This window comes from Adiantum capillus-veneris, chromosome 17 (genome assembly GCF_014529385.1).
Source record: "Adiantum capillus-veneris isolate H3 chromosome 17, ASM1452938v2, whole genome shotgun sequence".
NCBI classification, from domain to species: domain Eukaryota; kingdom Viridiplantae; phylum Streptophyta; class Polypodiopsida; order Polypodiales; family Pteridaceae; genus Adiantum; species Adiantum capillus-veneris.
The window spans coordinates 23,108,252-23,124,699 of record NC_140947.1 but is presented as its reverse complement, the minus strand read 5'-3'; positions in this window follow the sequence as shown (position 1 = coordinate 23,124,699).

Here is a 16,448-nt window from a genome sequence, read left to right as displayed (position 1 = left end):
CTAAGAAACTTCATATAGCAATCCTGAATATCAACGAGTGTTCAACACACTCAGAAAAGTTTCCCCCTTATCACCATAATATAACACATTTAGGTAGTAAAAAACCGCATCTGTAACCACACGTCTGTCAAAATTGATGCCAGCAAAAAAGACTAGAGTGAGTAAGTATGCAATCAGTACCAGGCATATGAAGCAAAAGATACCCTTTAGTGATGAGAAAATGTCAGTATCTAGGTTACGATACCATATTCCTTAGCTGGAAAGAATTCCAAATGTACAGTTCTTTCAAAATTCTTAAGGTAAAAAAATCTGTTGAAGGCCCCCAACAGAGCAAGGGATTACCTAAGTATTGTGTTAACCCTCACGGCACACGGACACCCATCACCTACGATGGACGCGTATTATGTATTCGATAGAGTCAGGTACCGGGCTTGTCGGACCAATAGGGAAAGGTAGAGTGATCGCCGATGAGAGGCGCACTTTAACTTGGACATTCAAGGGATTAGTTGGCTAAGCATGGGCGCCCAAGTGTGAATGGGGTGAGCTCCTATAAAAGCCAACTAAACCTAATTTTTACTCATTCTCTCATTTGTGCAATTGAAGAGTGCTCTTGCTCCATCTCCATCTTCTTCTTCTTCTTCACCTCCTTGTGTGTGTGTGTGAGAGAGAGAGAGAGAGAGGGAGAGTGTGTGTGCGATCGAGCATTACGAAGGCACGACGGCGGCGAAGCGGTTGAGCGCGGCATGACTGCAGCTTCTTCTTCATCGCGGCGAGGAATCCACCACGAAGGCGAGCGTAGAGCGGTGAGTGACACACCCTTTGTTTTCTTGAGCTTGCTAGTTTAGGCTTGTTGTGTGCTTGGAGCCGTTTGTGGCTCGCATACGGTGTATTGGCAAGTCCCTTGCTTCGACAGTGCGGCAAGGAGCGCACATTTTTGGCGCCGCTGCCGGGGATATGCGTTTTCTGCAATTGCTGTCAAGTTCCAATTTCTGCTATTGTCTGCGTTTTTCAATTAAAAACGCGAGCGAGTGGGCGGCGAAATTTTTCGAAAATAAAAAACGTGACTCTTAAAACGGACGGGTTGGTTTGTATAAAAGATAGATCGGGATCGGGATCATTTTCCCAAGCCCAAGCCCAAGCCCAAGCCCAAGCCCAGGCCTCAGTCCTCAGTCTTATGATATATACTAGACTCACTCTTATATATATACCCTACTCCCTCAAGAGAGAATGAGAGCATGTGGGACAAGTCCTCCACTCTCCTCCTTTCTCTTCCCACTTGCACCCTTAGACTTTCTAGTTTGGGCCTAGTTCCCTACTGGAAATTGACAGTTTTAGGGATTTCGAGGGCATAGAGTGACCAAACGGAGGGCTGTAAAGCACGGCACGACCCTCTGACCGATACGCTCGTTTCGAGCTATCACACGGCCCATTCCACGACACGCTCTAAAAAATCTAGCAAAAAAACAAACAAAAAACACGCTAAAAACTAGTCACAAGGCCTCCTAAAGCAGCTTTTTGACACTCTCGCTGCCCTGTAAATGAGCGCTTCAACAATAACCAACTGCTTGATCGATTCATTTGAGGGTTGAGGAATGAAGGAATCTATAATGGACTAGTGATTAGAGGTATCACAACCTGGGAAGATGTCACTGCCAATGCAATCCAATTAGAGGACAACTTGATGATAGCAGGCATGAGGGTGTCTACTGACACGAGATCCACTAGGTCACAAGCCTTGGCTTAAGTTCTAATCTAGCCTTGTTTACTGATCTGGTGAATACTGATCTGGTCTTGTTTGGGTTGTAGCTAGATTTTGTATCTTCAGCTTGGTACTTAGATTGTCGGCTTAATTCTGGTCCTTTTTCACTACATCTGGTTGGAATTGTTTTGACCAACTATGGCTCAAATCTGGATAATGATACTTCGGGCCTGCTCACTAAAGCTTGAGTAAAAATCTATCTAAAAACTTTTGTTGCTATACCTTATTGATGGTTCATTGTGGCACTGATTGAGGGATGATTTGAAATCATTTTTTACATTGAGCATAAGCTCCATTTTTTGTGACTCTGGCTGATACTTCCTGGGTAGTTTAATCCAGCTTTTCTTTTGATACCAAAGAAAATCTCTTTATGGTACTTAAATGGGTGCTGCTAGGTAAGCAACCCTATTGCAAAATTAAAAGGTTACTCGTTTAACTAAGGTTCTTTTTGGCTAACCTAAACCTGGGTTTTTTTTTCATACAATGTTAAACTAAAGAATTACATAAGATGATATGGAGTAGTCGACTTCCTTTCACAATAAAAGGTTAATTTAAAGAAGAACTTTTTTAACATAGGAAGCAATTCTGGTAGGATTACTTTGTATAGGACAATAGCTAGTCTAATAATTTTTAAGTTTGACTTGGATAACAACTCATAGGTTCTTTGAAGCCTTCCATACATAGCCAAGTGTAACATATCTGTTGTCTTGATTATATGGCTGTTGATGAGAACTCTATCTTGGCTTAAAAAGGTTTATCTTGCTGCACTCCGACTTTGAAAACAGTTGATGATTCAACTGGGATAGTTCTGATACCTTTGTATAAACTCATTTGGAATGATACTTCATTCTTATTATGCTTTACAATTATGAATCAAAGACTGAGTTGTTTTTGTACTAATCTTTTCCTAGACATCTATAGCGAGTTGTCTTTTGAACTTCTTGTTCCTTGGTGTGTATTTATAAAATTAAATACAGGTACACACACCTACACACACACACATAGAGTGTGCGCGCGCGTGTGTGTGTGTGTGTGTGTTTGTGTGTGTGTGTGTGTGTGTGTGTGTGTGTGAGAGAGAGAGAGAGAGAGAGAGAGAGAGAGAGAGAGAGAGAGAGAGAGAGAGAGAGAGAGAGAGAGAGAAGGGGAAGGAGAACTCTACCAACATACCTGATGCTTCTTCTTACTCGAGTCTCTTGCATTGCTGCTATTAGTAAAGCTTTTTTTCCACAAGCACTATCTCTGCATGGCTCAAAAAGAATGCTGCAAAGTAGTATCTTGAAATAGCTCCAAATAGCTTATAAATTGTGTATAACATTTCATAGCCTCCGTGCCTATATCATGTCCTACAAGTAGGAAGTGCCAAAAAATCCTCGCGGTGGCATCTTCAATCCTATGGAAATTTTCAATTTGTTGCCATTGGATCTTTGCGCCATCAAATCACCTGTTCTGACCTTGAAGCTGCCATTTATTCACCTCAACTTGCAACGAGGGGTGTCAAAGGCTACCCTTGACTTGGACATGTACATGTTATCTCGCAAACCTATGTCATGTTGTCTCTACATAGTAACCTCCACCACCATCAACTTTCATCAGCAACATCTTCAACCTCTCTCTCTCTCTCTCTCTCTCTCTCTCTCTCTCTCTCTCTCTCTCTCTCTCTCTCTCATGACCTACAATGAAACCTCTCTTTGCTATGAGTTACTCGACATAGATCATCAAGACACTTGAGAAAAAGAGTGATTATTAACTGAGCCATGATTGTGTTAATGAAGAGTGGATGGAGCCAAGTCCTTGAGGCCTTAGTGGTAAGATATTCCTATGGCATAGAGGAGAGGGGCAAAGGTGGCCATAGGAGAGGTCTTCTGTACACACCTAGCTGGCAAAGCTATCATATGTGGCCGGAGAGCTCTCTTCTTCTTCTTTTCTTTATGAACCACTTGCCAACAAGGACCACTTAGCTATGACCTAGTGCTACTATTAAGTATAGTGACATGGATAATACACCATTTAAGTTTTTACTCATGCATCATAGAGATTTGTTTTAAAGTACACTTGTAGGGAATTTAATGTGTAGATAACTATTGAGAACTAGTTTACGTATTCCCCATTACCTTCTCCAAGCTGCTATCTAGACCATCTTTTTTGGGGCAAGAAGACTATGAAGGATTCATCAAGGGTAGTGGGGATCAGTCTTGAGACTGTAAATCCTATGAACAAAAGGTGGCTACCTAGTAAGGAAGAGGTGAAAAAAGAAATTAGGTTTTTTAATTGTTGTAAGCCAATTAGAGCATAATAATGTAAAGAGAGGAAGTTTAATTTAACAAGGTGTCACTAACTTGCCAACAATGGCACTACCTCTGACACACACACACACACACACACACACACACACACACACACACACACACACACACACACACACACACACACACACACACACACACACACACACACACACACACACACACACACACACACACACACACACACACACGCGCACGCACGCACACGTGCACACATGCACACACGTGCGCGTGCGTGCACACACACACACACACACATTTTTTTTTTGTAAATCACTTAAATCAATTTACCGGTGGAAACCTCAAAGCGAGGAAAACCCACCAAAAGGGTAATATACAAGAGGAAAAACACTGAACTACTCAGCGTACAGAGTATCTAGAAACATTCAGAGGAACTACTCAGCGTACAGAGTATCTAGAAACATTCATAGGAAAGCCAATGTATCTCTGTAGTGATATCACAAGCTTCCAAGGCAAGCTGTAACGATTTCCTAAGAGAAAGCTTGAAGTATGGGAACGGGTCTACATGAGTACAATGGAACATGTAAGCATTATGCTGACGCCACAGGGTCCAATAAACACAGTGTCTGACCCACATGAAGAAGATCACAAAGTGCTGTAGTGTCGGCGGTGAGAAAATGCCAAATGCCCAGAACCTTTTGTGAAAGACAACCCCAGGAAAACGGAGCCACATACAAGCCAATACATGGCAAATGAAATCCCTAGTAATGCAGAAATCCCACAACAAGTGGCAAATATCCTCTTCTGTAGAGGAGCAACGGACACAAAAAGAGGGGAGAATCCAACGCGCCCTAAGAAAAGTGCCGACTGGAAGCATGCCAATCAAACATCACCAGAGAAACAAATGCTCCTTCAAAGGCAAATGACTTTTCCACAAGGCAGAGAGAAGCTTCCTCCACCAGAGACCAGATTTGTGCATGTGCCAAAGGGCATTACAATGATCAGCAAGCCATGATCAAGGTAGAAGAAGAGCATAAATTCAACTGGCAGAAATATCCCAAAAAGGCGTTTCTCGAAGAAACCAATCAGACATGCGATCACCTTCAAGTAAAGGTGAGACAGGGAGAAAGTCAAGCAACATTCTTTGAAGTTCTCTCCAAAACCGACGATAATGCATGCCCAATCCAAAATGGCAAGTGGCAAAGTGAAACTCAAAAGTATATCTAGCCTCATCAACTACATCCTCAACCACACGAATGCCACAACCACATAGAAAATAAGCCTGGTGAGGGGAGCGATCTACCAAAGTAAGAGAGAATGGTTAGCTCCAGTGGAGACTCTCCAAACAAATTGAATCACTATCCTATCGAGGATTCCATGAAAGATGAATCGTAACCTCTTTCTAGGAAAATATCAAGGTGGAAGCAAGAGGACAACCAGGAATATGCCCTTCCATCTTGCCAAAAACCACCTCCCGGATAGATGGTTGCCAATGGCCAAAAGAGGAAGTAGCAACTTAGATAAGAAAACATGAGAATCCAACGCTGAATTTGTTGCAAAAGTGTAGGCAACAACATAGCTTTCCTAGCAAGAACATGTCTGTGAAAATCCAAGAGATATATCAATATCAGGTGAGTAGCAATAGCATACAACAAAGCACTAAGGGGGCAACCTTGCCTGACCAAACAACCAAGAGGCCAAGATTCTGTTAATCCACCTTCCAAGATCCCCAAAGACGTACTACAAGCATACTAAAAAAACCACATTGGAAAATTTAGGACCAAACCCTAGGCACCTCATCGTGGCAGCACTGAAGTCCCATTGTACAGTGTCAAAGGCCTTTTCAATATCAACTTGCATAACCAGCACATCTTGTTGAGTGTACTTAGCATACTTCATGCCAATCATAGCATTAGCAAGATTGTCCATAATTTGGCATGAGGAATGAAACCATATTGAGCCTCATGGAGTCCTGCAAAAAGATGATCCTTAATGCGGTATACTAGCATCTTAGCCAATAAATTGTAAACCACCGGCATCAAAGTAATTGGGCACCATTGAGAGAACCACTCGCAAAGAACTTGCTTAGGCAAAAATTAAAGTAAAACTTATTTCCAAGAAAGTGGAAAATCCTGTTTCTCCCATGCTGCATTTACCATGAAAAGCAATGGTTGTTCAAGAACCTCCCAGAAGGAGAGGAAAAATTCCACAGTAAGTCCATCCCAATTGGGAGATTGCCAACGGCTCAAAGCAAGCAACACACTATGCAATTCCGAGGCAGTGAACGGGTTCTCAAGGCAACAAGCATCTTGTGGAGATATGGTTGGGTGAACAAAGGAAAAAATCAGTTGACACACATGGTTGGCAGTTGGAGATGCTTGGAAAGGGGCAGCAAACACCTAACGATAATGTGAAACCATGGCATCAGCTAGTTCTTGCTTCGAAGAAGTCCAAACACCTGAGGAAAGCATAACCCGCTTGATTGCTTGGGAGACCCTTGTATGATGCAAACGCTTAAAGAATTGGTTTGAAGCATAGCCTTTATCCATGAAAGCCTGTTGACGGGCATGCGTCTGCCATTTAGCAAGTTTGCGCTTGTCATTAAGCTGAATACACACACAAGCTTCACACAAGTTCGACATCTCAGAGTTAGACAAAGGCCACAAATCAGCCAACATTTGCAGATGTTGACAAGCTTGCTTTGCATCTTTGATATGTCCCTGAGTGCACTGCATATACTACGTGCCATAATCATGAATAACACTTTGCACTCTCATAACAAAGTGATACCGGGCAACATCGAGATCAATATGCATGTGGGCAAGCAGAGGGGGAATAATAGCAGAGATCATGTCATGAAAAACCTTATGAGTGTGATAAGCATTATTAATATGGAGTAGACGTTTCCTAGGAAGAGGATGATCACAAAGAGCCTATCCAAAACTCACATTCAACAAAACAGGATAATGATCTGATAGCTGTAATGTGTAGTCAATGCTGACCTCACATACAAATTCCTCATATTGTTACAAGTTAAGAAAATACCATTGATCCAACCGCGATCGATAAGAAGAGTGAGCAACATGTCAAAAAGTAAATCCAAATGCGTTTGGATGCAAATGCCGCCATAAATCAATCATCTGACTAGAAGCAGAAAGATTATCCCATTCTTGCCTTTTTGCAAGCAACATATGAGAATTACCTTTAGAACTATCATCCGTCGCAGGGGTGTTATTAAAATCAACACAAAGGAATGCATTTGAAGTCCATAAATGAGAAGAGATGTCTCTCTACAAAGCAGCCCTTTGCCCAGATGCTGTATGCGCATAAATACCTCCAAATTCATATACTTAACTATTCAACAGGGATTGAACCACCATCCAACGGTCCTGTGGGTCATTATACAAGAGAGCTGGCTGAAGCTCATGTCGAACCAGCATCAACAAACCCGAATAGTCTTGTAAACTAGCATATGCAATCCAATAACCACCAAAATAAGAGTACTGACCAACAAACTCATGCTGATTGTGTTCTTCCAAAACAACTATATCTGCCCTATATGTATGTACATAGTGCCAGGTTAGTCGCCATTTGTCAAGGCTACATAACCCACGCACATTGTATGAAATACATTTAATGCGACTATGCATCAAAAATCATATGTACAAGGCCATGAAATACAGGGCAGGTTGAGATGCCCATAGGGACATCTCCATCCCCCACATCCACACCAGAACCCATCCGCTGAGTCAGAGCAGGAAACTTATCCATTGAATCTGTGTGAGAGGTAGAAGCCTCCCCCAAAATCACATCCTTATAAGAATGCATTGCTTTTTCCCAAGCATCAATCAACGTGCGATTGTCATTACAAGGAAGATGCTTGAATGATACATTCTTATTTGCATTAACCAAAGGAACATAATCATGGGAGGAAGGTGGAGTACGAATTTTCACTATCTTTTTAGGTATCACCCATGAGATAACATCAATTGACCCAACATTTTTCCCTTTCCCTATATTTGCATTCCCAACATCAACAAAGTGCGGAATTTTGTTTTTCCCCTTATCACATTGGGAGTCACCTTCATATTAGAACCTCCATTCAATTTGGCTTCATCAACAGATTTTCTATAGGGGCAGGGGTAGAAGAAGAAACAGCCGAAAGAGGGGGCTGCAAAACTGGTTCCGGACATTCAGATTGCATGTGACCGAATCTACCACAACAAAAACAAGAATTTGCAAATTTGTCCCATTTGAGTTTAAAAGGATGCTTGACCACCCATGGATCCCATAAATCCACCATAATTTCATCTGGAGTCTGCTTGTCCGTATCCCAAAGAATGCAAAACCTGTTGGTGTTCGCATCCAATTTTCGGGGGCAAATGACCTTGCCAAGTTGAGCAGCCAACAATGGAAGAAAATGTCTCCATGTGCGAGGGAAATCAACAATTTCCACCCAAACAGGACATTTGTGACAAATAAGACTTTGATAGTCCTTCACAAAACATGTCTCATCTGCGTGCCAAAAAAGAGAGGAGATATCTCCAATAGAAGGTCTCTAGCTTCAGTGTCTACTAGTAGAACCTCATAGAAACCCCGAGCACCGAAATAAACGCCTTGGACAGCCTAGCATTTGAGAATAAAATCAACCCATTGTCCGACATCTTGTGCAATGGGCATTTTACCCGGGAAAAACAAGATAACCGCATTCATGGCATATTGCACGATCGGATCCATAAGGTCCTGTACAAAAATTCACACCTCACGGGCGGGTGCCTGAACATTCCATGCTTTCCTGGCCTCTTCAAAATCTTCGTAAAGACAACTTTTGATTTCAAAAGCACTCTCTGAGACATTATCCATGGCTTTACGACGCTTGAAAACATACTAGATTTCTGACATACAACTAACGAACCACGAGCTAAAACCAAAACAAAAGAGTTTTTTTCGTATTTTAAATTGTTGTATCTATTTACAGTGCCCTCAAAAAAATACACATCTCCCATAGTGGACATACATCTCACAAAATAAATTCCTAGAAAACTGAATACTGTCACAGACTAATTAGGGTTTAGGGATTTTATTGAATACTGTCTAGAAAACTATATATTATCACTGCTTGGAACATTGCTTAATGTCACTGGTTGCAGACTTTCTGGCGCAGTTGCTGTAGTAGGTCGCACAGAGTTGACAGTGACGAGCAGGATCAGGGCAGCAAGGGCGTATCTCTTGCAGGCCTAGGACAAGTGCACCAAGCAGCTGGGAGAGACAGGGACTGGCACGCTGCACAAAGAACGTGCAGGCAGAATAGCACGGCAGTGAGGTCACCTTCGCGAGCCCACACAAAGGCGCTGGTGCAGGTGTAGAGTAGAACAACAGTGCGTAGGATACCTGACGACAGAGGGGCAAACATTTGTACGCTCGCACACACACCGCTTCAAGCTTCACACAACACACACACACACACACACACACACACACACACACACACACACACACACACACAATGCTAGGGACAATGTGTTAATATCCTTGGGTATTATTTACTGGGGCTAATTGACCTAGGGAGCCCTGGGTGAATTATAGTAGGAAATTCAATAGTTGATATTTTAGGAGGTGCCTTAAATGGCACCTAATTATTCGTAGATAACTAAGTGTTATAAAGAAAGGCAAGCGACCTGGATTTGTCATTTTTCCATCTTTTGCGTTAAGCCACACTGGCCCTCCCGTAGTTTGTGCTACTGCGTCTTCTAAATACCCTATTTCTTCCCCCTTCTCTCTCACTCCCTCCTCTCACAGTATGCTGCAATTGATGCTGGGCCCGCCTCACCACTATGAAAGAATGTGGCCAGTAAATGTAGCGGTGTTGTTGTATCATCTTCCTCTTGAATCTTGGCCTACCACACTGCTGTAAAGGGAAAATGGACTCAGGCTCCCAACCCTATAAAGGCGAGCTTTCATGCTCACTTAGCATTGGTACTATGTGTCTCTCGTGAGTGTGTGAGTGCTGTGTGCTTTGAGATTGTGAGGGTTTTTCTTGCAAGGGGTATCATTTAGTAATTGGCTATATGGTAAAGGCAAGGATAATCATGCTATTGTGGAGTTTGCTGCTTCGACTCCATCTTAGGTGACTTATTGAATTGCTATGGATTAGTGTCCAAATGGTGTGGTGTGATTTACTTGATGTTATGGTACCTTTTGCATATAATGTTATGTTACTTCTATTGTGTCGTTTATGGCTATGACATGGTTGGTTTATTCATTGTTAGGAAAAGTGCTCAATTTATTATTGAATCATAAAGATGTGCATCAGTTTGTAGCTACGACCTTAGTTTGTGATTTGTTTTCAAAAATAGGGTTTCTCTGTTGTTGCATATATATGGACCCATCAATGGCTTGGGTTGTTTTAACATTGAAGGTAGCCTCCTGCAATACTGGATGAATGGTGCCGTAAAAAGCTTAAAATTATAATTAAAGTCTTCTTACTACTTGGTGAAGGCCCCTATATGGTAAGTTTGACCTACCTATTGGGTAGAAACATTGGCAGGTGGATGATTATTACTTTGAACCTTTGTTTAGGTGAAAATTTAATGATTAAAGTCTTTGTTAACATGATAGTGTTGACCTACTGGTTTGTAAAAAACTATGACCTGGTTATTAGTTGTTTAAACTATACTACTGCAACAAGATTATACTATTGATGCGCTTATGGGGTGGATATAGAGCTTACTAGTCTTGCTCGATTATGGTATTTCCATTTGAGTATTGTGATCCCTTGAAAATTTTCTCAACTTGGTACTGAGCTTACTACTCTTGCTCAATTATGTCTATGCCGTCTGAGTATTGTGATCCCTTGAGAAGCTGCTCAACTTGGTTGTACATGGTCTGAGCTATTGGGTTAGGACCTGATCTTACTTTATTTGGTCAATTAAAGGTCTTAACTGGCTTAATTCTGTGTTCTCGTGTAGAAACTGCTTGGACACACATGGTTTAAATGGTTGTTTGGGGATAGGGTTATGATTGCTTAGGACCAATTATGGTTATAAGTATGGTTAGATAAAGCTGTAGATTATGGTGAATAAGGTTGCAGAGCAGCCGCTCATGAAACTGTAAGTGTGGCTTATTACATCAAGGGTATGGCCATGGTGGCTCTGTTCCCTAGATTTTGGAAGTAATATGGTACCATGGAATACCCTTCTATATGTTGTATATGTTTAGGGGAGTAGCATTTATACTTACTACCTTACATGTGATTTCAACTCTGTCTCGGAAGGTGTAAACTTACTTACTAACATCCTTTTATGTTACAACTAACTCCAAAATATAGATTGAGCACTATCACTGACCCTAAAAAAATTGCTGCAATTAATGCCAAACTCTGTAAAGTCAAGAAACAGGTATATGTAGCCCACTTTGAGGCTAAATTGCCTCATAAAAGTTGTCTCCAACCTTATCTCATGAGAGCTTGCAAAGCGAAAGGATCTCCAAAGGGTTTTTTCCCCGTTGTAAATGAAACCATCTTTGAATAAATTGTGTAGCTTCACCTTTCTTATTATTTAACTTTGAAAGAAATTTAGTTGGGTGACATATATAACATCTGGGATACCCATGCATCACCTGCATACGGTGCCAATGCTAACTAAAATATGTGTTGTTTCCATGGGTGCAGGTGAGGTTACCTTCTCAGCTATGGTTTTCAAAGTTCCTTGGATTGAAGATGGTGGATTTATATATCTTCAGGCTCTTAACCCTCTTGTACTTGTGTATAAAGTTCGTTCTGTACTATGAATGGGAATTATACCACCTTTCCATTGACATAGTCTTTTTTTTTTGAAAGAATTCTTTGGTGTTTATGTTATATTGTTACTGGCACACACACACACACACACACACACACACACACACACACACACACACAGAAGGGGAGAGAGAACTCTAGCAACATACCTTATGCTTCTTCTTACTCAAGTCTCTTGAATTGTTGCTATCAGCAAATATTTTTACACACAAGCACTATCTTTGCATGGCTCAAAAGGAACGGTGAAAAGAAGTATCTTAAGATAGCTCCAAAAAGATTAAAAATTGTGTAGTCTTGTGGATATGTACACACATTGTAGGCAAATATATGAGCAACCAAATGTTGAAAAAATGCCATTTTATGGTTTACTCCCATGTATGCTCTCTTTTTTTTTTACTATTGAGGATGTATGCGGTGGGCTTGAAAAGTTGGACACTCTCAAAGCAAGAGATCTTCAAGGTATCAAGCTGGAGATGATCAAATGAATGGGAGATTTTACCCATGAGTGGATGTGTGATATGTTCAACCTTCCACACCTTCAACATGGTATGCCTTATGATTGGAGTACTAACTAGGTCAAGCCTTTGCATAAAGGAGGGGATGTTAATAATGTAAACAACTACCGGACTATAATGATTGGGTCTCTTATGGAAAAGTTATTTGGGTGCATAAGGGAGATGAAATTAAGTGATTGGACTGAAAAGAATGACAAGAGTGCAAAAGGACAAGTGGGTTGTCTTTGATTCCATAGCACCATTGATCATCTTGTCACTCTTCGTGTTCTCATGGAGGAAAGTCGATTGAAAGACAAGCAATTGTATTGTTGTTTTGGGGACTTTAAGAAAGATTTTGATATGATTCCACGTAGCAATTTGTGGAGAAGGATGAAAGAACTCCAAGCTCGGGGGGTGCACTATGTAATTATGTTAATGTATAATGTGAGTTTGAAAGGAGGGGTTTTAACATACAAAAATTTAGGAAATTTAATGGAGATACATTAAAATAAGGGGTTTTATATTCAATTTTGAAAACAATTCATAAAATAAGGAGTCATTTTATTCATTCAGATATGTTAAAAGAGGGGTTTTTTCAAATACCCCATGAACACACATTATATAGGGAGGTATTGAACGGTGAACCCCCCAAGAGTCCAAGTGCCAAGTGAGTTTAGGATTGCGGTCTTTCGAATCTATGAGAAGGTGATGTGCCAATTGTGCATGGGAAGAGGAATTTCAAAAAACTTTGTAAGCACTATTGGGGTTAAACAAGGATGTCAGTTGCCACCAACTCTATTTGATCTATGCATTGATCAATTGGAAAAAATGGTACCTGACTTATGGAAGAAGAAGGCATTGAAGAGGTCACTATTTGCAATGTGATAATCATGCTTTTGTTGTATGCGGATGATGTAGTGCTTCTAGCACACACATTAGAAGATGCACAAAAGTGAGAGATATCCCTCCCCCGGGGTCTATGCTCAAAATATACAATTTACACTTTTATACAATTTTCAATATACATCAAAGTTGTGGAAGCATTTGCATAGGGGCGGAGTTCTCAGCACCGACCAAGCATGGAGTTTAGGCCATGTGCCCGAGTTCATCTAGAGGTACCTAGCGACTAGTGCTACCCCTGAATGGGTGTTATGAATGAAAACGTACTCAAGAAAAATATAACATTGTGGAGGGTGAATATATGTGTACACCGTGTTGTGGAGAGAGAGAGAGAGAGAGAGAGAGAGAGAGAGAGAATATAGTGGAGGGTGAAATAGAGTGCACAAAGACGTGAGAAGATGACAAATAGAGAATCTTTAAATGCCCATCTAAATGGAACAGGCAACCATTTATTAGTGCAATGAAAAAATCTGGATATACCATAACATCAAAACGTTCATAAAAAAACAACTAGCAGAGCACCGGACCCTGTGTATGGATTGACCGGTCCATCCATCCACTTCCGCTCTACTATGGACATAGAGAATTTCACTTTGTCTTGAGAGCGAGCTAGAACACCTCCAACCTACCTGATCCAGACATAAGCTAAGGTCGCTTCACCTCCCTCTATGAAGCCAAACTTTGAAAGGATCCCAAGTACCAATAGGTGGTAGGTATCAACACCAACCAATCAGTTTAGGCACCACATCCATTTGATGCCCAGCGCCACCGAGTGTTTAGACAAAGTCAAGGCAAAATCCCCGACGTGTTAGCCGTGTAGGTCATTGAACCCCTGGCGCACTAATCGTGTAGATGAACCTAACAAAAAGAAGAAGACCTAGGCAACACCCTCGATCCAGCAAAGCCCCAGGTCAGTGACCCTTTAGTCTAAGGCTAAACAATGTAGGTGATCCTAGTCTTGTAGCGATGCTACCATGAGAAACATAACACATGATTCCAATCACAATAGCACTTCCTAGATGCACAAACAATCTTTTCCAAGCAGTTAGACTGTACAAGGTCTCTATCCTTACACGCTTTCCATAAACCATCCAAATCACTTCATGATTCAATTCCAAAACAATAAAACCATAATCCAATCACATCACATGAGAGAGCACTCCACCCGACTTGGGTGAGGCACGACCAATCCTGCATAACCACTTGAGGATATAACATGGCTGGAAAACTTTTGGCAGCATAACCAAATCCAAAAAAAAAACCATGAGTCTTGGACGGATACGCCGCGACGGACGTCAACATAGCGAGAACTCACCTAACAAGATTTGTCAGCTAAGGACAAATCTCGACCCGCAAGCGCATGGAAGCAAGCATAGGGTGTCAATCTACACTTGACTGACTCTTGACTAATTCCTACAGAGGTCTCTACCCCATGTCTAAGCTACAGTCTTCAGGAGTGCATAAGAGGAGATTTCCTACAATGCTTTCTAGAGCCATATACCCATCAAACGGTCTCGAAACTCCATAGAACTTGAAGGAGACCCTACTAACACCAATAGGTTGCTCTCCCTAAGATTCATGAACCAAAATCCTAACCCAAAACACCTGGTGCAAAATCACGCAGGATGTCTGGCCGAAATTTGCAGGTCGTCATTTCTGAAATCGAAAGTGCCTAATGTGTAGATCTAGTCAAGGTGAACGCGTGAATATGCTGAAATGCGAAAACGAATAACGTATGCTCACCGAATCACCAGATGAAGCTCGTAGGTCGAGCTCGCAAAACCGGATCGTACGCGCGCAATGTAGGTATTGGCGCATAGCTCTCGTCGGGGGCAATATGCTGCACTTCTCCTCACTCGATTTCGACCACCGGTGCGCGCGTAGCGTCAAGATGAAGCTCTCACTCTCTCTCGTACACAGTACGCTCACTCAGAGACGTCAAACTTTTTTTAAAAATGACAAAGGTTTTTCATTAAGGTCAAAAAGTGGTATAAATACCTTACAATCTCAAACCCTAATGTTCCAATTTAGCCATCTACTCAATCTAAATGTCAAAACTGGGATACAATCTGGAAACTTCTATAAGCCCCAATATTTACAAAGGTGAAATGTTGAGTTCTCTCAATAAATGAATAATTACAAAAAATAATAATCCGCCGAGCAGTCATTTTCTGTAAGGTGTGTCCAGCTTCTAACACTCCCCCCCTCCTTGTTCATGTCGTCCCCGACATGGCTGTTGAGCTGCTTCTTCATCGTAGTCTTTCTCTCATCTTGAGCAGTGACTCATATCTTGCATGTTGAGCTAGTAGCGTCGGGCTGAATATGTCAGTGCTGATTGTGAAGAAGCTCGTGTAGAAGGCTTCTTCAAAGGCCTGGAGGTGATAGGATGGCAAAATTGTATCACCTCGTGGGAAGGCTGACCAGACAGATCGTATGCACATTTGTATGTATCTTGAAAGAAGAAGATATTGTGTGTCGCCTGGCCTAGTTTGAATGTCTTGAAGACTGCCAAAAGTGTTTTGCAAATATTTCTCATCATAATGCAAGATAGGTCAGGCGAGCTAGTGAACAATTTGATCGTGCCCGTTAGGGTTTTCACCATGTATTGCTCACTTATTCTCTCACCTGCCTTCGAGCCTGGTAGTTTCGGGTAATTTAGCCAAGTAGGTTGGCTTCTCTGCAATAGCTCATGGGCCTTCCATGTCCTCATCCTTGGTAGAGGGCAGAAACTTAGGTTGTCTCTGATCACTTTGGGTGCCTCTACCAAATGGATTAGATAATGTGGATACTTTGTTAGCCATTCCTTTCTCCACCTGGGCTGAGAGTCGACTATCAAATTTACCCCTTCAGGCTTGGAGATGTCTGCTTTGTACATTGGCACTGTTGGCTCCTCTCTGATCCGCTTGTTGATTGTGGCAGCTTCATATTTCAGCAGAGGATATGGGAGAGAGGGTTGTAGCCATTCACGCCGAAGGTTGCTGGCATCTATCTTCTGAATAGTCATTGATTTAAAGACCCTCTGCTCTCATTCCAAAGCTTCTCTGGCTGTGTCTTTGACTGCTGCTTCTATTGCCTTTTGCAACTTCTCTTCTTCTTCTTGTGTCAGATCTTGTGGCGCTTGTGAGGTTCCTACAAGGATTTCCTCTTGCATGGTGGTGTCCACTGGATCTGCCACATCCTCTATGTCTATTCCCTCCATGGCTGCTAGCACGGTGCTAAACTGCTCTCCTGTT